At 45.5% G+C, this 18948-nt stretch overlaps 1 long non-coding RNA gene across 1 annotated transcript in view; it reads left to right on the top strand.

Moving 5' to 3' along the window:
- The first annotated feature begins 6003 nt into the window (after positions 1 to 6003).
- LOC310837041 overlaps positions 6004 to 18948 on the top strand; it is a 429589-nt gene continuing 416644 nt past the window's right edge. The window contains exon 1 of the long non-coding RNA XR_014560365.1: positions 6004 to 6483. This is a non-coding gene — a long non-coding RNA (uncharacterized lncRNA). The remainder of the gene's footprint in view (positions 6484 to 18948) is intronic.

Raw genomic sequence — 18948 nt, 5'->3', positions numbered from 1 at the left:
CTCCCAGAAAACCTGATGGGGTAGACATAATCCTGTCCCCTGTAAGAAATTTCTATGGATTAGGCTTTAATAAATCTGTCCATTCTTTCCTTTAGCCCTCCAGAGAGCCTTTTTCTGTGCTGCTGTCCATAGCACTGAAGTCACAGTGACTGTTAGGTAAAGGGACCCCTGACCATTAGGTCCAGTCATGGCCGACTCTGGGGTTGCAGCACTCATCTCACTTTACTGGCCAAGGGAGCCAGCGTACAGTTTCCGGGTCATGTGGCCAGCATGACTAAGCTGCTTCTGGCGAACCAAAGCAGCGCACAGAAACGCCGTTTACCTTCCCCCCAGAGCGGTACCTATTTATCTACTTGCACTTTGACATGCTTTTGAACTGCTAGGTTGGCAGGAGCAGGGACTGAGCAATGGGAGCTCATCCCGTCGCAGGGATTCAAACCACCGACCTTCTGATCAGCAAGTCCTAGGCTCTGTGGTTTAACCCACAGCGCCACCCACATCCCCATAGTGACTGTTAGCTTTGCACAAAAGAGCCTTTCCCATATGGCTATTCAAACTGCTGTTTTCAAAAATAAATCTGCATGGAGAGAGCTTTTGCTGCTTCCTGGAGGCAGAAAGTGGCATATGAGAGGGAGTCTCTGCCCCAGATGAAAACTCACATGTTCTTCAAATCTGTTCTAGTGCCTTCCTCTACTCCTGAGCCTTGAATTCCCTTTTCTGCCCATACTCATGAAGTGGTTCAGGATGATACTAGCAGATATGCTTGCATAGTCACAGATATCTGGGGCATTACTGGAGAAGATAATTTATGTTGAATCATACAGAGCCCTAGAAGGCAAAGAGAGTTCTTGGGAGATGTTTCAGCTCTTGTTACAAGCTCTATATTAGGGCAGGCTGCATCCCCCCTTACAGTTAGTGCACTGAACTGAACTGAATATAGAAAAGACTCAGATTTAGATTGGGAAAACATAGATGGCACAATTCTGCAAGCAAAGACTCAAAGGTTTTGAACTTGGAAGCAAATATGAAGCCCTGTGGGTGAATGTTGAGAGGAGAAGTAGGCATTAATCAGCAAAATCAAAGTCTCTGAGTTTCAAAGCAATGCCTATACATCTGAATTAGCAGAAATTGCAAGTGAGGCTGTTTGGGTTCTGTCTTACTTGTCCCTCACAAAAGCACTTGCTCCTACTTTGGCAACCCACACATAAGGCTTCCATATAACCCACCAGTAGGATCAGATTCACCATAATCTAGAACTGGATCAAAAGTATTTCACAACTATTCAGAATTAGTTCATAAGGAAACGAGTACTGTCTGAGCTGGTTTACACCCAAGTTTCTGCTACCGCTGCAGATCTCATGTGCCTGCAGACACAAATAATTTTAAAAGTCATTTGGGGACCAGCCTTGGATTCCTTTGTGTGATTGTTGTTATCTAGAGCTTACTGTGATTCTGCCTTTATCTTTCTCTTGTTGCTTTTAAAAACTGGTTTAATTTTGTCTGTTTTTAATAGCAGCAAAATCATCCAGCTAGCTATCTCAGAGTTTTATAGGAGCCTTGTGCAGTTAAAGTTAGTTGGGACTAAGATCAGTTGAATCTACAGTGGTACCTCGGCTTACAAACACTTCAGGTTACAGACTCTGCTAACCCAGAAGTAGTACCTCAGATTAAGAACTTTACCTCAGGATGGGAACAGATATTGTGTGGCGGCAGCAGGAGGCCCCAGTGGTACCTCAGGTTAAGAATGGTTTCAGGTTAAGAATAGACCTCTGGAACAAATTAAGTTCGTAACCAGAGGTACCACTATAATGGTATAATTTGGTCTTGACTAGCTGAAACTCAATTGCTTTCAGGGAAATATGCAGACTGATCCCATGCATGTTTACTCATGCATGTTAGGTTGATTTTTGTAAAAAGTGTGCCCGACCACAAAGGTAGGAGGATTGTGCTGCGGATCCACATGATGTTGTGAAAGCCAAAAACTTGGACATTGTCATGAGTCCTGAAGAGCTGTTGGGATCAGGCTTGGATCGGCAGTGTCTGAAGAAACTGAGGGTGGACTGAATGGTGGGGGCTTAGGATTGAGGAGGGGGTGTTTCCACCCTGATTTGGAAGTGAGGGTAGGGATGCTGGCTCCTGCCCCCAGTGTGCCAGCAAAGCAGACAACCTCAGTGGTGGCTGTGGAGGGCTTTGAGCAGTGCAGAAGAGATGTTGACCATGAGGCAACAGCAACTGAACATAAACCTGAACAGGAATGTGCCACCTAGAACCTGGCACCACTTTTGCAGATGGGATTATACACCACTCCCCCCTGAAGTAATATGCATATACAATCTTGGCATTCCAACAAGGTAAACGAGTGCACCATAGTTCATATTTAAAAGAGGAGGAGGAGGAGGAGGAGGAGGAGAAGGAGTAATTATAATATTTGTACTCTGCCCATCTGACTGGGTTGCCCCAGCCACTCTAGGCAGCTTCCAACATATATAAAAACATAATAAAACAAACAACAACAACAACAATTTATACCCTGGCCCATCTGGCTGGTTTCCCCAGCTTCTCTATGCAGGGCTGCCTTCAGATGTCTTCTAAATGTTATATAGTTACTCATCTGATGGGAGGGCATTCCACAGGGTGGATGCCACTATTGAGAAGGCCCTCTACCAGGTTCTCTGTAACTTTACTTCTCACAGTGAAGAAACTGCCAGAAGGCCATTGGAGCTGGACCTCAGTGTCCGAGCTGAACAATGAGGGTAGACGCTCCTTCGGGTATACAGGCTATTTAGAGCTTTAAAGGTCAGCACCAACACTTTGAATTGTGCTCGGAAACATACTGGGAGCCAACGTAGGTCTTTCAGGACTGGTGTTATAAGGTCCTGATGATCACTCCCAGTCACCAGTCTAGCTGCCACATTCTGAATTAGTTGTAGTTTCCAAGACACCTTCAAAGGTAGCCACACATAGAGTGCATTGCAGTAGTTCAATCTGGAGATGGGGTGTGGGTGGCGCTGTGGGTAAAAGCCTCAGCACCTAGGGCTTGCTGATCGAAAGGTCGGCGGTTCGAATCCCCGTGGCGGGGTGCGCTCCCGTTACTCAGTCCCAGCGCCTGCCAATCTAGCAGTTCGAAAGCACCCCTGGGTGCAAGTAGATAAATAGGGACTGCTTACTGGCGGGAAGGTAAATGGCGTTTCCGTGTGCTGTGCCGGCTCGCTAGATGCAGCTTTGTCACGCTGGCCACGTGACCCGGAAGTGTCTTCGGACAGCGCTGGCCCCCGGCCTCTTAAGTGAGATGGGCGCACAACTCCAGAGTCTGACACGACTGGCCCGTATGGGCAGGGGTACCTTTACCTTTACCTTTAATCTGGAGATAACAAGAACATGTACCATTCTGGCAAGACAGTATTCAGGTAAGGTCTCAGCCTGCATACCAGATGGAGCTGGTAGACAACTGCCCTGGACACAGAATTGACCTCCGCCTCCATGGACATCTGTTAGTCCAAAATTACTCCCAGGCTACATACCTGGTCCTTTACTGGCACATTTACTCCATTCAGGACCAGGGAGCCCCCCCCCCACCTGCCCACCCTCTGTCCCCCAGAAGCAGTACTTCTGTCTTGTGGGATTCAAGGTGGGATGTGGAAACTATTGTTGTGCAGAAACACTCTGCCTGTACCCTGTGGCTGCAATATGTGGCAACCAGATCAGGACAATTTGTCCTTTGCTGCACCAGGAATTTTCAGCATAAAAAGGTCTTCCAGAGATGCCTGAAAGTCAAAAGCAAGGGTGCATGTCAAATCTCTGCTGTGTGGGGTTAATAAATAAACAAATAAGGACCTTTTTATTTTATTTTGCTTAGTGGTGGTGGTCATTAATGATTTATTTTTCAACAGAGCATTTGTTTCCAAATGCAGATATATTTTGAACTTTCTAGGAACTGTAATTCTTCCCCAACTGTCTAAGTTTGGGGAAGAATTTTCTCATTGGCTTATCTGCTGAAGCACTCCTAGCATCATCTCTAGCTAGCAGGACCAGTGGTCAGGGATGATGGGAGTTATAGTCCAGCAACAGGTGGGGACCCAAGTTTGAGAAACACTGCCTTAAGGTCACTCTGCCCATGGAGAAAGATTTGGGGGCTTAATCAAGTGATTTGCAGTGCTTTCCTATATGTGTCTATCTAGAAGTAAACGCTACTGACTTAATGGGAAATACTCCCAGTGTGTGTTCAGCAAGGGAAGGGAATCTCTAGCTCTCCAGAGGTTGTTGGAATCTGACTCCCACTGTCCCTGAGCATTGGTGATGCTGGCTGGGGTTGATGGCAGCCCAGCAATTTCAAGAGGACAGCAGGCTTCCTACCCCTATTGCACAGCAACCTTCCCCCCAAACCAGTGCCCAACAGATAATGTTGGACTCTAATCTGTTGGAGATGGGTGGTGTAAGGACTGGACCCTAAGTTTCTGCTGTGGGACCCTTACAGCAGATACTGTCCTGCCCTGCTGTATGACAGGGCTCGACCAAGATTCGGGACAAGGTGAGGTTCAGACCGAACAAAGGACAATAAAGGGTTCAACAAAGAGCACTGAAGAAGCAAGGAGCAGGTTGGAGCTGAGCACTTGTACTGTAATAGCAGCAGATGCAGTCTGATTGTTACCACTACCTCTACTGTAGTTTGCTGCTTGCCATAAAGGGGCCCAGGCTATTATAGCCATCTCCTGCTGCCACAGAGCAAGGGAGACTCAGTTCATTCAGAGTCTAACACTGTGAAGTCCTCCAAGTCAGAGGAATAGTCACATTCTTGGGCTGGGGCAGGAGGCAGGGGCCTCACAAGTTCTTCTGGTAGCAAGCCCTCTTCAGGTTCTGATTCCTCAGCTCCATCACTTGATGGAGAGCAATCAGATTTAGCGTGTTCTCCCTAACAGAGAGCACGTGTTGCGGTTGGGGGAACAAGCCACCTTGCCATGACTAGGCAGATTTGGAGAAACCCAAGCCTCTTAAAGGGTTAAGATTGGGTTGCTGGGGAGTTTTGATTGTAGCCAATTTGGAGGAGGGGTCAGAGTATATAAATACAGAGGCCAGAAGTTGGCCTTCCTCTTGGCCGTTTTGCTTTGCATCGGATCACATGGAACACTTGGACAATCTTCTCATTGTCTGGTTACATTTCTTTATTTCCCCTTTCTTTTTAATCCTCTCTAGTCCCTTAAATAATTTAATTCCCCCTTTTTCCTGTTCGATTTCCCACCCCATCCCTTACCCTGCCCTGTGGGAAGATTCTCCCTGTATCCGTGGCTTGCCTTTCCCAATAGGGAAAGAGCCCCCGTTAGGGGCTTTCTTTTGCAAAAGGTTTCCCCCATTTCTCTCGTTGAAATTGTGGGGCTAGTCAGGGCTGTTCCCAGCTTAGCTGGAATCACTTTCGTTTATAGTATCCCCGAAGGTTGGCTTTAATTTGAGTGTGTGCAGCGCTGTTGGCCAAATTTTAAGCTAGCCTTGGGTGGGAGCACTAATTTGGCTTCCTTTAATATTGCTATGAGACTAAGATTCTCAAGAGCAGAAGCAGGGAGGCCTATTCGGCCTGCACATTAACTTCCAAGCCTAAGTCTGCTACAGGTAGCAGTTAATTGTTAAGTCTCTGACAAGTGACTCATTCTCGCTATAGGAATGTATCTGCTTGCAGGCCCAGTTGCTCCTAATGTATATCTGAGGCAGACGGCCCCAGAGGCTCTCTGTGCCTCCAAGGACTATGAGCACTCTGCATATGCTCTTGAACTATGCCATTTCTGAACAAGTTTATTTTCTTTAAGTTTGTTTTGCCCCGATAGTGGCAACTGCCATTTTAGAGACGAGCCATTGTGGCCTACTGGCTAAAGTGTAAGACTAGGACCTGGGAGACAGGGTTCATATCCCCCTCTTAGCCATTGTTATAACAAAACAAAACTAACTGCTCCTTTTAGGTTATTCTGTTGCTGGGTAGTTCTGCCCATCTGTGATAAAAGAACTTTGGGTTTTCTTGAAGGGGTGCTTCCCTCTAAAAGGGCAAGCAGGGGTACCTGGACAAGCTGTGGGCTACCTCAACTCTCCTATTTCACTGGAAACATTTATGCCTGGCCTAGCAGGTGATCCTAGGGCTTTGCCCTAGAATTTGATGGCCTGGAAGCGTTTCCGGCCTGAATAGTGTCCCCGTGTGGTCTATAAGCATTGGTTTCACTGGGTCAGCGCATGGTGCCGGTAATGCCTAGGTTGCAGGATTGGTCCCTGTATGGGACAGCTGCATGCTCCCCCATTGCTCTACCTGGACACTTAGGTCCTTTTGGTGGTTACCTCACTGTGAGAGATGTAATGGGTGCCACATTTGCAATATGCAAGTGGGAGAAAGCACCTTTGCGTGCCCGCATTGCAGTTTGCTCTGTGTGTTGCAGGGCACGGCGCTGCACGGGCTGCAATTGCATTGCATTGCGTGAGAGATTTGCAGTTGCATTGCACGGAGGGTGTGTTTGCATTGCACGGAGTGTATTGTTGCATTGCACGGAGTGTGTTGTTGCATCGTACGGAAGGTGCAGTTGCATTGCACAGAGTGTGCGTGTGTGTGCATTGCACGGAGTGTGTAGTTGCATTGCACGGAAGGTGTGTATTGCATGGAGGGTGTAGTTGCATTGCACAGAGTCTGTTTTTGCATTGCAAGGAGTGTGTGTGCATTGCACGGAGTGTGTAGTTGCATTGAACGGAGGGTGTGTGCAGTGCACGGAGTGTGTAGTTGCATTGCATGGAGTGTAGTTCCATTGAATGGAGTGTGTAGTTGCATTGCACGGAGGGTTTGTGTGTGCATTGCACGGAATGTGTATTTGCTTTGCACAGAGCGTGGTTTTTTTTTTTTTTTGCATTGCATGGAGGGTGTAGTTGCATTGCACAGAGTCTGTTTTTGCATTGCAAGGAATGTGTGTACATTGCACGGAGTGTGTAGTTGCATAGGGGTTCTGGCCAGCGTCGGCCCTGTAAATTTACATATCACAATGGCAGCACAAGATGCCCCCTGCCCAAGCGGGGGCTGGAAGCTGGCAAGCAATAGCTCAATACCTTTTGCCCATATTCCCATTTTATTTAGGGATCCAGTGGATATCGTTGCTAAAACAAACCACTTGCCTATGGAGAAGCTGTCTGCCTTGAAGGAAGTTATTTTGTAATACTTCCTCTGTAGCAAGTGATGCTTCATCAGATCCGATCTTGCTGGGTCACTTAATTAATCTTCCCACTAGGCCAGGCTGCCTGCGGCTTGAGGTCCCCTTACCTTTGTGTATGCCTACCAAGTGTGGTGAAGGCAGATATCAGGCGATGGTAGCAATTCCTGAATGCATGCAATAGTAGTTCGCCATGGCAGGATACCTTGAACCCGCACAGGGATTTTCAGGTTCATGCTGGTGCTGCTGGATCTTTGCCCTTTGGTTTTATTTCAAGGGCCGCTGGTGTGCAAAGCTATGGCCTCAAGCCCGGTGTGATGAGGCAATCATGTGACATAACTTTTCTTGAGTTTTCCCCATTGTAGTAGCAGTTCACATGTGGCCCGAGGAGTTCAGTGACCATCGGATCTGCTTTTGGTCTGATAACCAGGTAGTGGTGAGCGTCTTGGCAAAACAGTCCTCACGCTCCGGCAGATTCTCCGCCCCTCTGCTCACGCTTTCGAGCTGCGTCGCTTAAGGTTTAATATTGTGCTTTCTACTCTCCAAATTACGGGATCCTCTAATGATGTTGCTGACACTCTATCCCATTTTCAGATGAAGAGCTTCAGATCCTGGGCTCCAGACTCAGCTGTTGCCAGACTTTTCCAGACCACCTGTGGCATTTTGACAACAATTAGTATTTACAGAGAGCAGCAGCTTCCATTTCCCCTTCTGCTTTAGCTCTTATGGGATGGCCTGGATGGATTTCTTAGCCTTAAACTGGCAGTCCTCGGCCATTCAGATGAATTAGCCCCCATCCTCTGAGCAGATCCTGCAGTATTTGGTCTACCTGCTGCAGATTGGGCGTGCTGTTATAACTATCAGAATTCAGTCTGCTGCGATGTCTGTTACACTGAAGCTTTAATTTTCAGAGACCCTTGTATAAAGTTTGTAGTGCGCAGGGCCTTGGAAGGTTGGAATAGAACAGTGGGCAGGAAGTTGGTCAATTTTACCTATGTAGTATCTGCAACAAGTTAAAACTTGTCTGCTGGTTAAAGATCAAGGCGAGATTCCTTTCAGTAGTCCATTGCATTTTCGCACTGAGGGTTAGGAAAATGGTTGTTGGTGCCAGCATGGGGCTGAGAGTCTGGAGGCTTATTGCTTCAGGACTTTTCCTTATCCTTTGGAGCTTGTCTTTAGAATCGGGAACTCAAAAACAGACTTAGTGGGCAGGAGTGCCACAATCAGGGTTCCCGCCACAGGTGAAATATTCTGTTATGGATAACAGAATATTTGGCTTTTCATTCCCTGGGGGCTGGCCCACTCCTAGTGCATGAAAATGGGCTCCCGTTAGCCAGGCATCAGTGTGCTTACGTCGTGCACCAGTTATTACTGCCTGCGGCTTGCTTACCGCTGAACACGCCTCATTCCTTCCTAATAGGACTGCTGCAAAGGCTGCACACTGGGGGCCTTGTCAGTAGACAGGATTGTGAATACGGGTCATTTGGAAGCCTTACGCTGACAAGGGTTATATCAAGAAGTGTCAAATGATGTCTGTGCTGATGCTTGTCTGTTATTTCCTTTTTCCATAGGAGCAGCTGTGCACATTTGGGTCACAGCATCATACACTAGGCTGGTAAGCATGTTGACGAGTTTGGACTGGGGCGCCATCTCAGTCTTCCTGCCCATGTGAACATTTACTGGATGTCCTGATGGGGAATGCTTTGGGAGGAGATCCTTCCTTTGGTGTGGTCGAGTGTGACCTGAGCAGGTCCTCCCGCAGTGCTGGTGGTACAGCTGGGCGAGAATGTTTGCTGTCTTCCTCCAGCATAAGTTTGCATTCCTGCATGCAAGAGGGCTTGGATTGAGTTGATGGCAGCTCTCCCTGGACTCATAATAATTTAAGGCATTGGTTCAAGGTGGTCTGGAGGGGGGGTTGGAGCACCTGTCCCATCCAATGTGCAAAGATATTCCATTAAGGGAATCCAAGGATTCGCTATGCTTTTGTCAACCCCTTTCGAGGGGTAGGGCCACACAAGAGTCCCTGGTAGCATTTGGGGGTGAGCTTGAGTCTGATCCTGTTTCATTGCTCCCCCACGCTGTTTATTTGTACTGACGATATGGTGGGGCCCAGTCGTCAGTGCTGCCCTGCTAAGGTCAGGTGCAGCTAGTCGGGAACCAATGCCTAGACAAACTACCACTGAGCAGGCCAGAAAGCATGTTAAATGCGCAGGAAGTTGCGGGTGGCGTGTTGGTCGGGGTATGAGGCTCGCCTTTTTTCGGCTGCCTTTTCTATTGCATTTTTTTGGAGCATTAAGAGTGGGTGAGCTCGTGGTGGAAAATCACAGAGATGGTAGTTCTAGGGGCCTTTTCATACAGGATGTGCAGTTATCCCCGGTTGAATTGCGAATCACAACCAGGCATTCAAAGACGGATCAGAGGGGTAAGGGGGCCCTTATTCGTCTCCCTGCTACGGGGGAAGCAGGCCCCTGCCCGGTAAAAGATGTTAATAAGTACCTGGCGGTACGTGCCCAAGGGGATGGGCCCCTGCTAAGGCATGAGAATGGGTTGCCCCTGTCAAGACACCAGTTTGCAAAGGTGATGCGTAAGGCGATTCTGGCTTGTGGCGGCACAGCCCAAGTTTTTGCCCCCCATTCATTTAGGATAGGGGCTGCCACGACAGCAGCCCATTGGGGCTTGTCAGCCTCCAGAATAAAGGATTTGGGTCGCTGGAAATCAAATTCGTTCAAAGGATATGTTCGCTGACAATTGGTATCTTATACTGCTTTTGTTCATTTTATCAGGTCTAGCGGTGGTCCGCATTTGGATGGTGGGGCACAGTCCATTGGGCTGGCGTTGCAGCACGGCAATCTGGAATGGGTCCAGATCTCGGCCTTCCTCCACACATTCGGTTGTCTTGGCTGTCCAGACGGGGAATGCGCTGGTCAAAGTTCCTGCCAAGTATCCGGAGGCAGTTGCTCCTGGAGGGGCCGCCAGCTGCTATGGTGGTGCAGCTGGGTGAGAACGACCTGGTGGCCATGGACTGTTTGTCACTACGTGCTGCAATTTTGGGTGACCTGGAGACGCTGCGGGCAATGGTGCCAACAGCGAGAATTTTCTGGTCAAAGCTTTTGCAACGCCGCCTTTGGAGGGGCAGTCGTTGCCCAGCCGCCACTGAAAGGGCCAGAAAGCGCATCAATTCTCCAAAAAAAAAAAAAAAAAAAAAGGTTTTGGAGCTGGGTGGAGATGTGATTTCCCACCCCGAGATTCTTTTTCAGGCGCCATCCTTTTTCAGAGCTGATGGCGTGCACCTTTCTGCTTCAGGGAATGAGGCTTGGATAGGTGCGGTGGTGACCAAGCTGAGGTCTTGGTTGGGTCTGTGAGTGGTTTGGCGGTGAGCTGAGGGCTCCATGGCGGTTAGGCATTGGTTAAAGTGGTGCTTGGAGGGGTAAGTGCCTACCCCTCCAAATGATGCGGAGGGAATTCCGTTAAAGGAATCCAGGGGCTTGCCATTCTTTTCGTCCTTGTTCATGGCGTTGGACTTGGGCCGTGCAGGCCCCACAGGAACATGAGGGTGAGAAGTGTTAGACTGTTGCCCAGCTTCATTTTCTCACCCAATACTTGTTTCCCCACACTGGCTTCCGTTGGTGTCCGGTATGCCAGCTCTGTCCCTGAGGGCATGGACAGATAGTCATAACCAATGCCTAAGCAACCACTCACATTTTTGTACTTGAATAAAGTTGTGGCCAAAATTATGCCAAAAACCCAAACAAAAATTGATGTGTGAAGTGTGAATTTTTTGGGGGGTGGCAGTTGTGGGACTCAACACGCAACTAGCCCCTGACAGAAACTTGTCCACTGTTAACACTAAGGAATGTGTGATAAACGTTCATGACTGGAGTACAATTTCTCCAAAGGTATCATCATTCCAGAAGATATATATTAGCAACTCAAGCAAACAACCTTTGCATGGCAGCCACATCATTTATAGACCTCTGAGCATGGTGGTTTAAAAAACCCCTTTCCACATAACCAATTAGGTAACTTATGTGCCTCCCTTCCTGCCCTCCTTTGAGACTACTTATCTCATCAGCAAGTAGCAGTATATAGCTCACAATCTACAGCTATGAGCTCCCAGACTATCATTTATATGACAGTCAATGTTTGTAGCCTATTGTGTACGCCTTTGGGTTCCCAACTCCCAGCAATATATTTTGTGGCTAATATATTTTGCAAGCCAATCCAAAGGAAGAAGACATCATAATTTGAGCCCAAATGCTGCTTCATTCTTTAGGTTTAATAGGAAGTGAGGGTGAAAAGCTGGGATGTAAGAATGGGTGAATTGTACTCCTGGTCAAGTTTAAGAGTCCATCTCGTTGAGCTGTCCATTTTAAACTAAAGCTTTTTGTGGATTGCATGGTTTACTCCAGGGAGAGACAACAGGGTACAATCAAGATGTTATGGAATACATCAGTGCCAGACAGTATGGCCAATATTCAGGAATGATGCATGGGTAATATTGCATTCGTTTTCCTGATTATAATGCTAGTTCTCTAACATTCCTTTCACACTGCAACACCTGTTGAATTGTGAAACAAGGCTTTTTCACTGGTATACCAGCACGTTGCACTAGATTTTGTTCATACCAGCGGGCATAGTGTGATGCAACAACAAATGTAATTTACCAGTGTTGCTACGCCCCTACTCTTTCTGCACATGCAGTCTTCTGTCCCCGTGTTTTACCCTTGCAAACAGCAGAAAAGAACTGTATTGCAGTACAACGTAATATAAAAATTAATAGACAGGGAAACATTGGGGAAATGAGACAAAAACGGCCTAGTTAATGCAGCCTCAGACTTCCATTATCTCTGGTGCTGATGGAAGTTGTAGCCAGACAACAGCTGAAGGGCACCATGTTGACTACCCCGGCTCATGCCAAGTTATATTCATTTAATCCTTAAATGCCACAAGATGTGTTCTGGTTTTCTTGCAAGGAATTAAAGAATCATCAATAATGTAGAGCCCATTGGCTGTATCCAGTCTTTTTGCCAGGAACTTATCACCCTCACATTAAAGTGAAGTCTGCAACGAAATCCTTGCATGATAACAAAGCCTGGTTTACAACAAAGATATATCCTTGCACTGAAATCTGCTTTCCCAATTGAAAGTGAGACTTCTGTTCCAGATATACACGCATGTATTTAACTGATTAATCAGTTTGGCCTTACTAAGTAAACTATTGATGTTTTTTTATATTTCATGCATACTGTCAGCTCAAATATAATGGGAGTTGTGCAATAATAGTATCATAGAACTGGCACATCCTTTTCTTTAGATGCCTCCCACATTTCTTTCTTGTTGGAATTGCCTTCCTTATTTCACCTTTAAAAAACTCCCATCCATATTGGACTCCCTTGTCTTTGAATATTTCTGACCATGCAGTTCCTTAAGCATTTTGAAATCAGCCTTCTTAAAGTCCAGAGTGCATGTCCAACTGCACTCAACTTTCCCTTGCCTCTGTATAATGAAACCCTAGAGAACACCATTACTTCCTCCTAAGGTACCCAGTAGTTTCACTTCATTTATCAGTTCCTCCCTGTTAGGTCCAAGAGAAATGACCCCCTTGTTGCTTCTTCCACCTTATGGAAAATGAAATTGTCAGTGAGGCAATGGAGGAATTTGTTGGACCTTGCATTCCTTACAGAGTTTGAGTTCCAGCAGATATTGGAGTAGTTGAATCTCCCCTGATAACTATGTCTCTCCTTTTTAAATGTTTGTTAACTTGCTCTAGGAAGGCATAATTCAAGTCCTCAGTCTGACTTGGAGGTTTATAGCAGACACTCCCAGAAAGGTCACTGTTGTTTTCATCTCCTACCATTTTTTACCCATGTACTCTCAGCCTGCCTTCCATGCTCCATGTCATGGATCTCTTCATAAGAGTACACCTCCTTTACATATAATGCTACTCCTTCCCTCCTTCAGTAGGTTGAAATGTCAGGGAAATTGATAAACTGCCATGTGAATACTATCATAGTCCAACAATATCTGAAGGGCACTACATGGCCATTATTTCAAAATAATGGGTTCCTATATTGTTCCTTTCCGCATACTGTTAAATATGGAAACCATTCTGTAGACTGCTAGATGACCAGCAAATCATGCACCTATAGTTCAGAGATACCATAGCAAGTAGATTTGGTTATTCCTTGGCCAAATTTTAGCACAACTAAAACTCTGTGAAAGGACTTTAGCTTAGTGCTATGCTGAATTATTCCGTTTTCTCTGACAGTGGTGGCACCTGTAAAGAGCCTCTGAACCCAAACTCACTTCTGGAGGCGAGGCTAGTAAGTGATTTAGCATTTCCAACATGCATTTCTAAGCCCTAGACCATTTAGACTACTGTATGTAACTGTCCAGGAATGTTGCATAGACGAGCCAAGATTCCTACTTGCCAAATATTGTACAAACACAAAATGAAAGTTCAGATTTGGTTCCAAAGAGCTTGCAATAATAAGCTATCATATGAACATGCCAAAGTAAGCATTTATCTCATTGAATTATTGGCTCCTATTTCTTCACTAACACAGAGCTTAGTGGGGAAAACAGGAAACGGTTCACAACATGATCGTTTTTATTATTATTATTATTATTATTATTACAGTCATACCTTGTGTTGCGAATGTGGTCCGTGTGGCAGACACGTTTGCAACCTGCAACGTTTGCAACCCACAGCACCGCGTCTGCGCACATGAGTGACATGAGTCGGTGCTTCTGTGCATGCGCGAGCACTGAAACCCAGAAGTAACCCATTCTGGTACTTCCAGGTTTGGCGCGGTCTGCAACCCGAAAATGCACAACCCACAGAGTTCTCAACCTGAGGTATTACTGTATTACTACTACTACTACTACTACTACTACTTCTACCCACCCTTTAGGGCAGCTAACAACAAAATTAAAATACAATATTAAAAAGCTTAAACAGTTTACACTCAGAGGAATACAGTGGTACCTCCAGTTATGAACTTAATTCGTTCTAGAGGTTCATTCTTAACGTGAAATTGTTAACTAGAGGCGTCCTTTCGCAAATGGGGCCTCTTGCTGCCACTGCGCTGCCGACACATGATTTCCATTCTCATCCTGGGGCAAAGTTCTCAACTCGAGGTAACTCTTCCAGGTTAGCGTTGTTTGTAACCTGAAGCGTTTGTAACCTGAGGTGTTTGTAACTCGAGGTACCAATGTATATAATGTTAAAGGTCAAGGCAAATTGGTGTGTCGTCAGCACATGACAGAAGATATACAGCGGAACTCCCTGCTGATTGACATGAATCTTCACAGTACTCTTTTCAGTATTTGCTGAAAATATTTTTGTTTGGGTAAGCTTATTCAGACATTTAGAAGTTATACATGCTTTATCTTTTTTTGTTAATATTCTTTCAAAGTCTTTTAAATACCGGTTTTTAATCTTTTTATTGAAAATTTTAGTATTTTATATTTTTGTAAACTTTTGTATAATCAAAAGGCACATAAATTTTGTTAAAGCATTTTAGACAGCAACTCAGTTGGATGGGCCATCATTTTCTCTGACATATCGTGCAGTGCCTAGGTCTAATTTTAGACCAGCATCAATAAATAAATATGATGATAAATATCATAATGATGATGAAAGATTGAACTATTATGGATTAGTCCCTGATAATCTGAAAAAGCAGCTCTAAATTTGTTTGCTCTGCAGATTGACCACATTCAATTTCATTAAGAGAGAAGCTCAAAATCAAGGATTGCCATAGCTGTGCCCTTCAGATATTGTTGGACTACAATTCCCATCTGCTTCAGCCAGCATGACCAATTGTCAAGCATTATGGGAGCTGGCTTCCAAGAACATCTTGAGGGCACCAAATTTGCTCTAAAGTTTCTTGGATGATAATAGGGATGCTAGTGGGACATGGGTTTGAGAGGGTCTCTTGGGCAGGCTAAGATGTGCACATGCTGCAGTTAAGTGCACAACTTCAGCATGAAAGATACAACAAAGGAACTAAATTGCATTAAAGGTTGTTGTTATTACTATTGTTATTGAGTTATCCTGAATAGCCTGTTAGACAATTAGAATCCAGGTATATTTTGAAGGAACAAAAGAAAAAGGAGTGTGAACAGGCATATCTCTCTGTACAGCTTTACCATGGGGAAATCTAATTCATGTTTGCTTAGATTTACTAGAATGAAAGACCTTGAAAATGAAAGAATCTTTGTTCACTTTGCCCTGTTTAATCCACACACGTCTGGACTGTGATAATATTGTACCTGGATGATTTGCAGACCTCTCTTTCTTTCTTTCTTTCTTTCTTTCTTTCTTTCTTTCTTTCTTTCTCTCTCTCTCTCTCTCTCTCTCTCTCTCTCTCTGTCTCTCTCTCCAAGTTATCAAACAATTGGGAGTCCTTGCAGGAAGGAAAGCAGATGGTGAGCTGCAACACAAGTGTACAGCCTTGTGCGACTTAATTGAAACAAACAATGAATTTAGTAGTTTATTGTACAAAATTCACATATACGCAGCATTTGAACACAGTTTGGCATGGAGTCTACTAGTTTCGAACAGTCACTGTTGATTTTTGGATCCCTGTACCACAGAGGTCAGTGCTTCGAATCCCCACAACGGGGTGAGCTCCCGTTGCACAGTCCCTGTTCCTGCTAACCTGGCAGCTCGAAAGCACGTCAAAGTGCAAGTAGATAAATAGGTACCACTCCGGCGGGAAGGTAAGCGGTGTTTCCGTGTGCTGCCCTGGTTCACCAGAAGCCGCTTAGTCATGCTGGCTGCATGACCCAGAAGCTGTACGCCAGCTCCCTCGGCCAATAAAGCGAGATGAGCGCCGCAACCACAGAGTCGGTCACGACTGGACCTAATGGTCAGGGGTCCCTTTACCTTTACCACACTTGAATCAGTGCCTGAATGAGCTTCTCCATAATCGTACAGTCTATAGCACAGAGGCGACTTTTGTATATAGCCCACAGATTCTTTTCTCCACTGTTCTTTCATCCATTCCTTGTACTTTTTTGCCCATTTATACCACTTTTCTTTCATTTTTTTTTGCTTAAAAGCTGTTTATTGACAGGTCTTCTAGCTTTTTGTCCAACTGCAATAAGGTGCCTGTGAATTGCAAGGGAACTGACTTGAATTCCTTTCTCCTTCAAATCCATATTCAATGCGTCACTCGTCTCGATCCTTTTTGCTTTGTCGAAGCAAGAAAGCGACATCACTAGGAGTTGTTTTCTTCTTACAACCACACTTTCCTTTACATTTAGGAGAAACTGATCCGGTTTCCTGCTTCAACATGATGACACAGCTGACAGTTACTAAACTCATACCAACCTTTTAAGCAATCTCTTGATACGTCTTAGCTGTGTGTTTGTGCAGAGTTACAATTGTCGTACTTTTCCTAGATGTCACATCCATCTCGAACAGTGGTCGAATCAAAAGCTGATGAAATGCTGTAGCTGCTGATGTAATGATTGCATCATTAAAACATAAAAAATGATCAAACTGACTTTTTGTGTTTGCTTTGAGTACAGGGTTATGATTATGATTACCTTCGCACAAGGTTGTAGGAGTATTTTGGTCTCCATCTGAATAGGGGTGGGGATCTTCAGGCCCCAAAAGGTGAATGTGGCCCTGAGGCTTCTCTGTTTGGCCATCAGAAGTCTCCCCATGGCACCCTCTTCATTGGCCTAGCTTTGCACCCCATCCCTTGGCTGACATGTGTCCTTGAACTCTGTTGAGTCTTCTTGTTCACCTGGACAGAGTGGTGCATTTTACAGTGGTACCTCGGGTTAAGAACTTAATTCGTTCTGGAGGTCCATTCTTAACCTGAAACTGTTCTTAACCTGAGGTACCACTTTAGCTAATGGGGCCTCCTGCTGCCACTGTGCCGCCACCGCCTGATATCTGTTCTCATCCTGAAGCAAAGTTCTTAACCCGAGGTACTATTTCTGGGTCTGTAGCCTGAGTCTGTAACCTGAAGTGTCTGTAACCTGAAGTGTCTGTAACCTGAAGTGTCTGTAACCCAAGGTACCACTGTATTACACGTAGAGATATGCTCCAGTTCAGTTCTTGTACAGAAGTGTTGCTGCCACTGCCCACCAAACACACTGGAGAGCCAATGTAGTGCCATGCTTAGAACAGGACTCAAATCCCATGATGCTCACTGGGTGACCTTAGATCAGTTGCAGCATCTCAGTCTATTCTTCGTCACGTGGTTGTTGTGAGGATAAAATAGGAAAGGGGAGTACCATCTGTGCCACCTTCATCTTCTTGGAGAAGAAGTTGGGATATAAATGCAATAAATGATAAATAATAAAACATGTTAGTTGGGTGTGTCAAATAGGTGGGTGGGAGTTACGTGAGCTATTGGTAAGGGTGGCAAGGGTGGCAGCAGGTGTGCTGTGCCCTACACTTGATCTTAGCCAAAAGGCCGAGAAGCGATAGCAGGTGTGCTGTGCCAATGTGCTGCTAATTCAAGGTGCTACCATTAGAGTTTAAAGCCCTGAACAACTCAGGCCCCAAACACTTGAAAGACTGCCTCCTTCCTTAGAGGCCTCGGGTGTTACGACTGGCAGAAGGAGCACTCTTTGTTGTTCCACCATCCTCAGAGGCTCAAGAGTGAGGTGGCCCAGAAGAGGACATTCTTTGTGGCAGCCCCTAAGCCATGTCTTTCTCCACAGACATCTTCATTGTATAGGTTTGGGCAAACACTGAAGATACACCCTTTTGAACCTGAGATGTATATTTTAAATACCCAGCTTATCATTGTGATCATAAGGTTCTTTTTTTTTTAACACTTTTTTATGTTGCGGTTTAAATGTTGTAACTTGCCCTGATATATTGGAGTGATTAATCACCATCACCATCATCTGAGATGCTTATGGCAGCAAGGGTGGTAGGCGCAAGTGGTACCAGACAGTGCCCCCTGGGCCCTGGGCACGTGTCCTGCCATGTTGACACCTGACACTAGGCTGCTTTTAACCTGTAGCTATATTTCTATGTGCTTGAAAGAGATAGCCAAAGTTAAATCCTTATGCAACACTATTGTGGAGAAGTAAACATTTCTCTCCTCCTGTTCCACGCCTCTCTCCACACAATAATACTTTAGCTCTCTTGGAATGAATCTGAGTTAAGACATTTGTTGCCACCCTTAAGAACAGAACAAAGAACGTTAACACCAAGCCAATTCTCTACCTGCCAGTATTAGTAAGGGGGGAGCGGAGGAGGGGAATCTCCTATTGTTTAGCACCAGAGGAGAGCTGTGATAATGCTTTTGATTATTCAGTGTTTGTTGGGGTGTTCCAAGGTTATAGTTAACATCATTAGGGTTGCAGTGGAGACAGCTTGAAAACTATTTTATTTTCTCCCTTGAGTCTTCTGATCTAGAAAAAAAAGAGGATAGGAATTGCTGATCATTGGTTTTTAAGGCTTAACAAATTGTGTGATGATTCAGTCCAGTATGGGGAGAGGGGTCAGGTAATAGTGGACAGAGGAAGGTGTAAAGTGGGTCAAGGGATGTCCAGCAATGTCAAGTGAAGGGCAAGGTATAGGTCTCAGAACCCAAACTGTGGTCCACACGTGAATGTAACTCTAATAGTAACATCTGCATATATGTTCCGTCCTTAATATAAATCTATTGTGAATCAGGCAAGTAACCTTCAAGCTGTCTTGTAAAGGCATTTGGTGCTTAAGACGCCTCCTGTGTGCAGCTAACAGTGACGGCTGTGATGCTTATGCAGAGGAGGAAGAATAATTGCTGGAAACAAATGCCTT

This window comes from Podarcis gaigeae (assembly GCF_964106915.1).
Source record: "Podarcis gaigeae genome assembly, chromosome: Z".
NCBI classification, from domain to species: Eukaryota; Metazoa; Chordata; class Lepidosauria; order Squamata; family Lacertidae; genus Podarcis; species Podarcis gaigeae.
The sequence above is the reverse complement of the archived record's forward strand: the minus strand, read 5'-3'. Positions and strand labels throughout refer to the sequence as shown.